The sequence below is a fragment of the Apium graveolens genome, chromosome 5 (genome assembly GCF_009905375.1).
Source record: "Apium graveolens cultivar Ventura chromosome 5, ASM990537v1, whole genome shotgun sequence".
Classification (NCBI taxonomy): domain Eukaryota; kingdom Viridiplantae; phylum Streptophyta; class Magnoliopsida; order Apiales; family Apiaceae; genus Apium; species Apium graveolens.
In genome coordinates, this window is record NC_133651.1 from 56,036,632 (window position 1) to 56,050,741 (window position 14,110).

At 30.5% G+C, this 14,110-nt stretch overlaps 1 long non-coding RNA gene across 1 annotated transcript; it reads right to left on the reverse strand.

The window, feature by feature from the left end:
• Positions 1-10,432: 10,432 nt before the first annotated feature.
• Positions 10,433-12,829, reverse strand: LOC141723817 (uncharacterized). The gene is made up of 6 exons (XR_012576372.1): positions 12,760-12,829; positions 12,154-12,248; positions 11,984-12,067; positions 11,727-11,783; positions 10,902-11,510; positions 10,433-10,587 (listed from the first exon to the last, which is right to left on the reverse strand). It is a non-coding gene; the product is annotated as an uncharacterized LOC141723817 (long non-coding RNA).
• Between the last annotated feature and the right edge of the window lie 1,281 nt (positions 12,830-14,110).

Sequence of the window (14,110 nt, forward strand, 5' to 3'; positions counted from 1 at the left end):
CCAAAAATTATAGAAAAATTATTTTTGACTTTGATTTTTCTTCAATAATTATTTAAAAATTATTTTAGGATTTAAAAATTAGTAATAATTATTTATATTGAATAATAAATTGAATTATCAGTATTTAATTGATATTAATTAGACCGTTAATCCGATTTGAGCGAAACGAACGTCATTTGACTCAGAAAAATGAATTTTTTTTACTAAAAATAATATTAAAGCCTAGTTTCTTCTAGAAATTGGTTGACTTTATTAATTGCTTGATTATCAGTCAAAATGCGTGCCGAGACGAGTCCGAAAAATTCTGAAAAAATGGGAAACGAGTTAGATGGCAGTCAGTGGAACGATCAGCGGGTCGATTTTGATTCTAAAAATTATTTTAACTATAAAAATGACTATGTGCTTATGTGTATTATGTGGTTAATCGAGTCTTACTTGCTTATATGTAATATACGACTCAGTCATAAGCCTATGGGTAGATAATAGGAACGAAATGAAGTCGATTCAAGATGCAATTGAAGTACAAAATGACTTAACCAGTCTATTTTGCTAACAGAAGCTAAGCCAGCAAGGCAGGTTGAGTAGGTGATAGACGAAGGTGATTTAATTGCAGTGAGTCGCGTAGAAGGCAAGTTTTTCCCTTATTCTACTTTTAGAATAGTGACATTTCCTCAGATGCTTATCACATTTGCACTCTTTTGATTCTTGTTCTTAATCACTGATACACACTTGCTATTCCTTTGTTCATATTTCATTTCGATTCTTGATTTCTCCATTTTTTTGGATTCTTGATTCATATTCCATTGAGGATACGTTGAGATTGATATATTCTGGTGGTTAGAATATATCAAAGCATACTGATTGTTCCGGTTGCTAAGCGATGGACTGGATAATGATATATTTTTGGGATTGAGTGTGTCTTAATCCTGAGGACCGGGATATGATTAGTGCCTCGACATGGGCCGTAGTGCCTGGGTACCCGACTGGATCTATATATTGAGATATAGATCTCCATTATATTCTGACTGATCCGCAGAATATAGATGCGAACTTGTGTCCAGTTTAGTTCATTTGTACTCGCCAGTAATGGCCTTCTTTCTATTCTCGTGAGGGTTATATCTTTGTAGATATACCCGGGATTACAGGTTCATTTAAAATACTTTAACACTGTTTATATTTTTGTGGACTTGTTGAGCAATTTTTGGCTCACCCTTTTTGTTATCATTCACCTTATTATTTTCAGTTAAGAAGGAATATGAAACCCATCAGGACTCGAGTGGTAAAGAAGCGGGTCAAGCCTCGGGATCCTCTCATACCCAAGGTATTGATCCCAATCCAGGAATAAAGCTTTGAGTTTCCCGAACATGTGGAGTGTTGATAGATAGTGTGTGTGTGTGTGTTGAATAAAAGTTGAACTTAGTTAAAATGGATTAGACAATGGCTTGTAATAAAGAGAGTTGTGAGATTTTGAATTTGGTTTGTAATAAAGTAGTTAGTGGTTCTTGTTTTCATACTTCAACCTAAAAAGATCCTGGTTAGTGTTAAAGAGGTTTAGTTTCATTTCTTTATCAATTGTTAATCAGATTGTACAGGTTTGGTGATTAGCTAGTAACCCCCAGACTTATACCCCGGGTCTGGAGGGTGTTACATCTTGCCCTATTTAGCATGATCTGGTAGTGGATGAGGGATAGTAATATCCTTAAGAGAAACATCTAAAGGAGGGAAAAAACTACTTTTTCTCCATTTAACTAACAAAATAAATATTTTGTTTCCAAGTTCTAATAAAAAACTCCAAATAACGTATCAAGTTTCAGGCTCTAAGAGCATTCCACATCCTCAATAAAAAAGACTGATTTTGCACTCTTGGTAACACTATTCTATTCCAGATAAACATTTCGTTTCTAAGTTCTAACCTTTTCAATTCTTCATACATTATAAAAATTACTTCATAATCAGCCGACACTAAAATGCTCTCCGTTACAAAATTATAATTATCTATTCATTAACTATACCTAAGATTAATATAGAGAAAAATTAGATTACATGAAACTTTGCAAGCTCGTCAATAAACTCACTAGGCTATAGATCAGACCACTAAATTAAATTTACTCGCTTTAGTATCATAATTAAATTTTTAGCCAAGATAACACAAAAATTGCAAGAATTTATACCCTCAGTTCTCTGGCTAGATGCTCAAATCATCAATTTATAGCGTTGACAAAAGAAGATAACATAGTTTTGTACATATAAATTTACATGTAAATATCAGGTGAAACTCTAAAATTCGTAGTCATAATGTTTTTAGAAACCTCCCGCTCTAACCTTAAGTAAAATTGACCACAACTGAATTCAAAGTTTTAAAATAATAAAATATGAACATGGCTACAACTTATACAATTCTAAAATGGAGATAAAATGGAGATAAAATGGAAATTTGTTATGTTTCCTTTATTAGTTTGCAGTCTCCTTTTAGATAAGCATGAGTCATATTTTTAACATTGTGTTATATTTGAAGTTAGAACAAAATGTGGAAATTGTGGATGTGGCAGGTGACATGGAGGTCGAAGGAAATGATAATACTGCAAAAGCCAATGTTGGAATACCAAATATGGAGATGATTGGAAACCACAATCCAGATGATGCGCAATATGAAATGATTCTCCAGTTTTCTAAAGGATTTGTTGAAAGCCTCTTAAAATCTAGATGTCATGGATATCACAAACTGATTCCAAATAGCTAATGGTATAATTGCAAGCATATGTGTATTCTAAAATTTGTTTTTAAAAAAGTTAACAACAAACATAGATATGAAGCAATATACTATGCGTATTCACATCCTAATTCTAATCTGGATGCTGACAAACCCTGATTCATATCCTGATCTTGATTCATATCCTGATGAAGGAGAATTCCAGGAACATATCCTGATCTTGATTCATATCCTATTGCAGGAGAAATCATGATTTCTCTACATCATGATTAAAATCAGGATGTTAATATACAGAATATGCTCCAATAGATGTGAGCAATGGTTCGAATGCAACTGATACAATTAAATCACACATCACAATCCAGCATGATAAGATTGTTCCTCACTGCCTCCCCACGGCCATTCCTTGATATCCACATTCTTTTCGCTCGAACCTTCAATGTCCAAGCTACTTAAGTAGCATCCAGAGCGGACAAATGCCGATGGTCGTCCATATCTGAATGCAAGAAAATGAGAAACTTATTAAATTAATATGGAACTTCCATGTATACTTGAGGAAATCAAGAATGTGTACCTCTATTATTTTCTTCTAATATTTGAGTATAGGTTGGGAGTCCAGGCATGTGAATATATATTATAGTTAAACGAAGTTAATTATGGTAGAGTTGCATAATCTTTTCAAATTTAAACATATATGCACTATTTTTATTGATTAATTGACTGGGAGTTTGTGTAGCCACAATATTCTCTATGAATCGTAATCACGGAGAATATAATTGAGAGTTAAGATTGTAACCACATAATGATTCTAATCCTGATGCTGAAAAACCCTTATTCATATTTTATCTTGATTCATATCCTTATAAAGGAGGAATCCAGGACCATATCCCAATCTTTATTCATATCCTGTTGCAGAAGAAATCAGGATTTCTTAGCATCAAGATAAGAATCAGGATGTTAATATGCCGAGTATGCTCCAATAGATGTGAAAAATGGTTTGAATGCAACTGATACAATTAAATCACACCTCACAGTCCCACAGAATAAGATTGTGCATGACTACCTCCCCACGGTCATTCCTTGATATCGACATTCTTGTCGCTCGAACCTTCAATGTCCAAGCTATTTGAGTAGCATCCAGAGCGGATAAATGCTGATGGTCATCCATATCTGAATGCAAGAAGAGGATAAACTTAATAAATTATTATGGAACTTTAATGTATATTTGAGGAAATCAAGAATATGTACCTCTATTACCTTGTCTGATGTTTGAGTATAGGTTAGGAGCCTAGGCATGTGAATATATAGTACAGTTAGACGAAGTTGATTATGGTAGAGTTGCATAATCTTTTTAGCTTTTAAACAGATATGCACTATTTTCATTGATTAATTGACTGAGGGTTTGTGTAGCCACAATATTCTATGTGAATTGTAATCACGGAGAATATTATTGAGATTTAAGATTGTAATCATATCCTGATTCTAATCCTGATGCTGACAAACCCTGATTCATATCCTAATCCTGATTCATATCCTGATGAAGGAGGAATCCAGGAACATATCCTGATCTTGATTCATATCCTGTTGTAGAAGAAATCAGGATTTCTCAGCACCAGGATTAGAATCGGGATGTTAATATGCAGAGTATGCTCCAATAGATGTGAACAATCGTTCGAATGCAACTGATATAATTAAATCACACCTCACAGTCCAACAAAATAAGATTGTTCCTGAATGCCTCCCCACAGCCATTCCTTGATATCCACATTCTTGTCGCTCGAACCTTCAATGTCCAAGCTACCTGAGTAGCATCCAGAGCGGAAAAATGCCGATGGTCGTCCAAATCTGAATGCAAGAAAATGAGAAATTTAATATATTAATATGGAACTTCCATGTATACTTGAGGAAATCAAGAATGTGTACGTCTATTACCTTCTTCTGATGTTTGAGTATAGGTTGGGAGCCCAGACATGTGAATATATAGTACAGCTAAACGAAGTTGATTATGGTAGACTTGCATAATATTTTTAACTTCTAAACATATATGCACTAATTTCATTGATTAATTGACTGAGAGTTTGTGTAGCCACAATATTCTCTGTGAATCGTAATCACGGAGAATATAATTGAGAGTTAAGATTGTAATCACATAATGATTCTTATCATGATGTTGAAAAACCCTTATTCATATCCTGATCCCGATTGATATCCTTATGAAGGAGGAATCCAGGACCATATCCCGATCTTTATTCATATCATGTTACAGAAGAAATCAGTATTTCGTAGCATCAAGATAAGAATCAGGATGTTAATATGCGGAGTATGCTCCAATAGATGTGAGCAATGGTTTGAATGCAACTGATACAATTAAATCACACCTCACAGTCCCACAGAATAAGATTGCGCATGACTACCTCTCCACCGTCATTCCTTGATATCGACATTCTTGTCGCTCGAACCTTCAATGTTCAAGCTATTTGAGTAGCATCCAGAGCGGATAAATGTTGATAGTCATCCATATCTGAATGCAAGAAGAGGAGAAACTTAATAAATTATTATGGAACTTCAATGTATATTTGAGGAAATCAAGAATGTGTACCTCTATTAGCTTGTCTGATGTTTGAGTATAGGTTGGGAGCCTAGGCATGTGAATATATAGTGCAGTTAAACGAAGTTGATTATGGTAGAGTTGCATAATCTTTTTAACTTTTAAATAGATATGTACTATTTTCATTGATTAATTGACTGAGGCTTTGTGTAGCCATAATATTCTCTGTGAATTATAATCATGGAGAATATAATTGAGAGTTAAGATTGTAATCATATCCTGATTCTAATCCTGATGTTGACGAACCATGATTTATATCCTGATCCTGATTCATATCCTGATGAAGGAGGAATCCAGGAATATATCTTGATCTTGATTCATATCCCGTTGTCGAAGAAATCAGGATTTCTCAGCACCAGGATTAGAATCAGGATGTTAATATGCAGAGTATGCTCCAATAGATGTGAACAATGTTTCGAATGCAACTGATATAATTAAATAACACCTCACAGTCCAACAAAATAAGATTTTTCCTGACTGCCTCCCCACGGCCATTCCTTGATATCCACATTCTTGTCGCTCGAACCTTCAATATCCAAGCTACTTGAGTAGCCTCCAGAGCAGACCAATGATGATGGTCTTTCATATCTGAATGCAAAAAGAGGAGAAACTTTATAAATTAATATGGAACTTCAATGTATATTTGAGGAAATTAAGAATGTGTACTTCTATCACCTTCTTCTGATGTTTGAGTATAGGTTGGGAGCCCAGACATGTGAATATATTGTACAACTAAATGAAGTTGATTATGGTAGAGTTGCATAATATTTTTAACTTTTAAATAGATCTGCACTATTTTCATTGATTAATTGAAATTGACTGAGAGTTTGTGTAGCCACAATATTCTCTGTGAATCATAATCACGGAGAATATAATTGAGAGTTAAGATTGTAATCACATCTTGATTCTAATCTTGATGCTGACAAACCCCGATTCATATCCTGATCATGATTCATATACTGATGAATGTGGAATCTAGGAACATATCCTGATCTTGATTCATATCCTGTTACAGAAGAAATCAGAATTTCTCAGCATCAGGATTAGAACGAGGATGTTAATATGTAGAGTATGCTCCAATAGATGTGAAACTGGTTCGAATGCAACTGATATAATTAAATTACACCTCACAGTCCAACAAAATAAGATTGTGCATGAATACCTCCCCACGATCATTCCTTGATATCCACATTACTGTCGCTCGAACCTACAATGTCCAAGCTACTTGAGTAGCATCCAGAGCAGACAAATGCTGATGGTCGTTTATATCTGAATGCAAGAAAATGAGAAATTTAATAAATTAATATGGAGCTTCAATATATATTTGATGAAATCAAGAATGTGTACCTCTATTTTCTTCTTCTGATGTTTGAGTATAGGTTGGGAGCCCAGACATGTGAATATATAGTATAGTTAAACGAAGTTGATTATGGTAGAGTTGCATAATTTTTTCAACTCTTAAACAGAGATGCACTATTTTCATTGATTAATTGACTGAGAGTTTGTGTATCCACAATATTCTATGCGAATTGTAATCATAGAGAATATAATTGAGAGTTTAGAAAACTTGTTTGATGAATATTGTGTCTAATACAGGTAAAAATGGAACAATATAACTGGTCACGCGTAACTTGTATTTGAGGGTGATGAAAAGTATATAGGTATCAAAATACGCCCATCGATAGCATAATCACCCGGATAGAAAGTATATTCATTAGTTCCCTTTAAAAAATTTAAATTCTGAAATATTTATAAGATATATTGTATTTTAACTTGCCAATAATAATATCAAAATAAAAGGAAATAGGATAATAAATAATAAAAAAATAATGTAGGATGTGTATGATACCACATTTTTTTACTCCCTATGCTTGAGCATCGTCTGATGATTACCAATTTATTTTGATTACCATTTTCTTGTAGGTGAATCAAAATCCCCTTCGACATGCTTAAAATCGATATCATGTTTGAGTTTTTCACATAAATCTAAGATTACCCGTGCATGAAGCACCATATACAAAATAATATTGACGAAATTGCAACAGTAAACAAATATCTACAAAAACAGATGTAGTACATGCATTTGCTTCGGATATTAACCTTATAACCTATTTTAGTTAGATTAGAAAGGGAGATGAGGGCTCAAACAAAAAATATGACGTTATAAGTACTATAAGGATGGTTGAAATACCAATCGACACAAATTTTAATTATCCAATATGACTTCCTTTTCTTGATGAAAACTATCATTGATGTAAATTTGTACCTTTTCTCTTGACTGGTCCAGTACCTCCTTAAATAATTGCTCTTGAAATGATCAACAGTTATGTTATGAAAAACTATCTTTCTACCTAAACCTTTCATTCATAAACACCGGGATAAAGCTGATAATATAAGGTAACCTTGAGCAAATATGTAAGCAACAAATATGGAGGTAAACAAACCATGTGAACACACATATATTAGTAGAAAAATTTACACAAAGAGCGTAGGCCTAAATAATAAAGTGGATACTAAAAATAGAAATAACATATGGACAAACCTTATAATGTGAGAATTAACCATAGTCTTAAGATGAAAGCTCTTTTGATATTCATGAAATTAATTCGAGTGTCGAGTGTGAAGCAAGCAACTGAGGGAGATGCATGATGGTTTGCTCACGAAACCATTATCTTAATTTTAAATTTGAGAATATTTCTATTCAGTTAGTTAAAAAATCTTGAAACAAAACTGCTAACAATTTAGCTCGTTTATTTATTTTTCAACTTGATTGCATGATCGATTGTGATTTGTCCCGATTGAGTATCTTTTAATTTATTAATGAAATCTGCTTTAAATTTGGAAATAAAAAATTGAACACTACCCTTTACGATAAATTGTAGTTATCTTGAATAATTTATAATAAAATGTATAATTTTTTATGTACCTTAGATAACATTTATTGTAAGATATATTTTTCTAATTTATTACACTTGTTCTTTAATAAAAATTTATTTTAATTTATTTTAAATCTTCTTGAGTGAAAGCGTAGAATTATAGTGAATAACAGTCAACCTTTTTAAAAATAGCTTAAGTTGAATTTGAACCAAAAAAAGGGAAAAAATTATCCATAAAACTCACTCTTTTAATAGTATAAATTACACATCATTGTTTTTACATCAGTTAATATAAATTATTCTTAAAAAATAATTTCAAATGATATTATTCATAAGTAATTTTAAAGAGAAATTAAACTTATTTAATATTAACTGCAAATTTTTAAAAATAACAGAAGTCTATGATAAAAAAATGTATGATACATAATTAAAACTAATATAAATTAATATTTGATAAATGTGTTGTAATTTTTAACTTTTTTTTCAATACTAATATTTCTAGAAAAATTAAAGAAAGAATTAAAATTAGTGTTGAGACACAAAAGTCTTTTTTTGTTAAAATATACGTTGGTGTTGTTAAGAAAAGTGAAAAAGAAGGAGAAAATTCTAAATTTATATTTAGATGCTTATACGTAATAATATTCATTGAAGCTGAGAAAGTATCTATATGATATGTACTTAATTGAATAGTATTTCATCAAAACAAATGAATAATATTTATATTTTTTGTTTTATAATACATAAATTTAAAAACGTGCGCTCTCTCACATAAATATATATATTTTTATAAGTTTTTAATCTTAATTTATTATGTTTTATGATGTGTTTTTAATTTAAATATCCATTGTGCTTGTTTCTAGTTTTAATTTATATACAACACTATTTCGTAAATAAGTGTTTTTTATTTTTTATTTTTATATTATTGATAATATGTAGAAAAAATATAAAAATAATAATTAAAAAAGACAATATTAAGTTATGACAAAGGTTCAAAATGTTTGTGGCACTATGTATTTTTGTTTTATTCAATGGAGTTTTTATTTATATTTCTTTATCGCTTAAATCCCAAACTTAGTTTCGGTAAAAATAAAATTACATTTTGTATAACGTCAATTAAAACTGCACATAAGACTTATAAACAATATTAATAATCTTGCAAAATAAGATTGTACCATATTTTTAAATTAATGTTTTGTTTTATCTCATGTTATTATAAACAATTTTAACTTTAAAAATTTATTTGTTTAAATATTTATTTTAATAGTTAAAATTCATTCGCTCTTATAACAATATTTGCATCGTATAAGTTGTCAAAAAAAATCTAATACATATAAAAGTATTTTTCTTCTTTTCGGTGTTAAAAAAATTATCTGTAGGACCATATTTAAAATTGAAACAAATTGTGTACATACATATAAATGTGCACTCTTTCTCAGGAATTTTTTATTTATATATAATATTAATTTGAATACTGTTAATATTCTTTTATTATTTGATACATAATTTTTAAATTTAAGATTATATGTATAACATTTCAGAGATGTTAGTTCAAGAAAATATTTGTTCAAATATTTAAATGGGTACGATAATACATATTATTTAAATTTTTATAAATGATTATTTAAAATTTAAGTTGTAACAAAAAATATATATTTTATGTATAATACATTCGAAATTTTTTGGTGGAAGTTAAAGAGTTAAAATTTAAGTTATTAAACAAACTCAAAATACCAAACAATGATAAAAAAATAAATTATATTTATAGTAACATGAGACTGCTTTTTTTTAAGACTTAAATTTAAACAAACAGTAACAAAATAATCAACTTGGTGTTTCTTTTTAATATTTAAAAGAAAAATATTTGGCATTTTTTTAACGTGCAACATTTTTATTCATATTAAATAAGTATACAATAATGTGAAAATAGTAATATATGCATTACTATATTTAGGGGGCTATAGGATTTTTCAAACTTACTTTTAAAATTTTTAAGATTGTAATGGAGTCCAAATTTTTATTGAAGTTCACATGAGGAACATTTTTATACCAAAAAAATACAGCACTTCTCTAGCTCAAAAAATTCGAGAGTTTTGGAACTTGGAATTTTGTTCTGCACGCTAAGTAATTTAAATATACTCTAAAACAACTTCTCTATGAGTTTAACACAGGCTTTTTGAGTTTTTTTGGCCATAGAGTTTAAACAGTTTTCATTAAAAACTTTAGTATCCTGATATACATTTTACTCAATGTCAACTATATAATAACAAAGAATTATATACAATTATCAGCAGGATCATTTATGATTTGTCACAATTGTCTTCCTCAACTCATTCCTATTTAGCTCCTTAAGCTTAACTGTCGATGTCATCTCATGTTGGCCCTTCGTTTTAATGCTGCAAAGACCATACTTTTTCAGAAAGACCTGGTCAGCCTGAATTCCAGCATAACATTAACATATGGGATCGTAATTTTGGTTCTAATATTATAATATCAATACAACTGAACTTAAATCAGGATTCAATAGTTTTTTTAAGAAAATCACCTTCTCATATAATAACAATGATCTATCAACTAATATGATTTTACATGTAAATGTGTTCAAAATAACATACCATCAAGTTGTAGTCAGACTACAGGTTTTAACTTTTTTGTTTGTCTTCCAATTCATAACTTAGATCATGAAGTTCTGCACCAACTACATCATTACCTTTTGATCTAAGCATTTTGGTGTATTCATATTATCTTCTGGTTGATCCTCAAGTCCTTCAGCAATCCATGCACCAAATCAATTATTAATTTGAATTCTGAAAATAAATAGCGACCATTAAAGATAAAAATATGTATGTTTGTTTAAAATTTATCATGTCTCATTGCAAATTTAAATATGAAGCTAATAATTTGAACCATAGATACTAAAACTAAAATAGAGAATATCTATGATTATGAAGGAATTTAACCACAAACTAATGAAATACTAATCGTGGGAGCATGATTTGTTTCCTCTTCTTCAATGAAATAAGGTGACATACCTTGACAACTTCTTTTATTTTGTTAGCAGCTTTAGGCCAAGATCAAGTAGCACATGTCTAGATCAAAAAAATGATTCTCAAAGCAAAGAATTTAAAAGAAACCTTCATTCAGATCAAACTTGTAGCTGCTAATTAGCACCATATATGCGAGAAAGATTAGTATAAAATATATATATCCAGAGTGCCACCCCTTCTAGAAAGTTATGTCAGCAACTTTATCAACTGATCTTCAAGAAGTTGCACAAGCAACCTTTCTTGAGAAGCAACCATAATCCTGGCATTAGTTCCTGCTAGAAATATTAAATCAGTTAGTAAAGTCTCTTGAAGAGGCATAGGGTGGATTAAGCGGAGCTTGGAGGCCAATCATGCAGTTATACATTGGATTTAACTCACCTTAATAAATTGAAATCAACTATTTCCCCTAACCAAAAATTAATTGACCATGATACAATAAAGTTTAGAAATAATTATATTTTAACTGCCAAAAAAAGTTCTTATGTAACCTGGGGATTCTATGTAGCACCTCTTCATCATTAATCTTCTTCTGCCATCATTTTTTTCTGCGAAATACAAATAAAAAACTGAGAAATTCTTACCATTATTTAGAAACTACCAAGTATAGACTGGTTGGCCAAGACGACCTCCTAAATAGTGCTATTTTTGTAATAGTTTGATGATCAATGATCAATATTCATCTAAGGTTTAAAAATAAAACATTACAAATTAAAAATCAAATTATCAGATGGGAAAGGAATCAAACTTCTTCTTCATAAGCTGTGAACTTCAGTGTTGGCTTCTCTTCTTGCTTGGGTGCTACATCTTTCAACTCATCAGCCCCGTCATCCTGGACAACCAACATAAATCAGTATATTGGCACCAGAGCCTGAAGTTATACATAATTCATATTATAGATCTTGGTCAAATACATACTTGCATATCAGAAGTCCATAGGGTCAGATTGCCTCGAAGAAGCTACATAATAAGAATGTTACCCGTGTATAAAGACTCTCCCACAGTATCCAGCTCTGCAAAAGTTTCATCGAAAGCTTTAAATATTGTAAGTACCCGTAACAATTTATCAAAAACTTAAATAAAACCTAATGTGTTCATCTACAAAAATTGGTGGAAAAACCTGTTCTAAAGGATGCATGCTTGATCAGGAAAATTTAGAATCTCATAATAAATATCAAACAAAAGATTTAAAAAGAACAAAAGTTCCATGACCACCTTTACAATATCGAGAAGAATAGAGACTTAAGTCATAAACATCAAACACAACATTTAAAATAACAACAATAACTCACCGGATCCAGTCATGAACAATATTGCTGCAATTGAGTTCAAACACTCATGAAAAATAATATAATGTAAAACACAAAAATGAATAAATTTGTAACATATCAATATTGTATCTAGTAAATATAAAATTTAAGAATCAAAGCTACAAAACATAGAGAATCAATATGAGAAAAAAGATAATAAAAACAAAATCTTCTCATACAAGGATCATACAAAAGATAATAAAATTAATCTTACAAATTGAAATGTCGGAGATAACCGTAATCTGGACATGAAAGCTCTTTTGACATCCACTTTCATTGATCTTTAAAGAATCAACACACACAAATTGTCAAATACTGATTTGAAATATATAACAAACACATATTAGATATGCATAAAATATGTACAAACATATAGTACTAAATTGCAGGAAGAGGAAGAAAAATAAAAATAAATAGAGAAAAATGAGATGTTTGAGATTTAAAATCAAACAGTTGGTGTACATACCTTGATTTGTGATTCTATAACTACCGTTGTAGAATTAATCAATCCATCGTTATCTTCTGTCTAAACCAAAACTAATATAGGTAAATAATAATAGTACAAACATATTAAATCTATACAAATAACAATACTAAAATTACAAAAAGGAAGAAGTGAAGAGACGCATAAAAAAAGGAGAAATATGATTTACTAACCTGTGTGTTCGTTGTGTTGCATTAGCATATGAAACCCAATTAAAACCTGCATGTGACCTGCAAAAAGAAAGAGAAAAAATGAGAATCTAAGATTTGAAATTTGAGAGAAAAAAGAGTAATTGACGTGTATATATCAATCTAATTTAACTGAATTTACAAATCAAGAAAGTATGAATTCTAAGATTTTGTCATCGTCGGACTATCAAGTTATGAGTTTGAGATTTAATGGTGATCCATGGTGAAATCTCTGGTCAATCGAGAGAGAGATGAAGAGAGAAGGAGATAGAGAAAGAGAGAGATGTAACAAACTGGAGACAATTATGCATGATTTGATTTTTTTTAATTATTTTCCATATATAGATTGATTTTGAAATTCAAAAGAAGCCAAATATTAATTAAGATGAGTCAATTGAAGTTAATTGAATAATTCATGGATATAGCAAATTATATAGGATTTGGGCCATGGGTAAATTTTTACCCATGGGTAAATTAAGGAGCAGTGATTAAGATATATAGATACATACCAAGTATTCACTCACATACATGGTAATAATAAAATATTATATATGTCTATAACTTGACACAAAACCGGACAAGTGTATGATGGGTGCTGACATACATAATTCTTGTTATATAAATACTAACATGTAAAACTGAAATTATTTTATTTATGTCTACGTACACACAATTGGGTGGACACATGCACACAATCAAGTACAGTAAATCGAGACGTTGTAGTGCTCTTACTCTCGAGTCTCGTCTCCTATTTAATCTTTCTATCTCTGTTTTACTCTTCTGGTGCGGCTTTGTCTCTCTCCCTCCACAACCAATTGGACTTAGGGTTTTATTATTAGACTGCGTACTTGAATAATGGTTGGTGTGTTGATATATATCTATATATTACATAA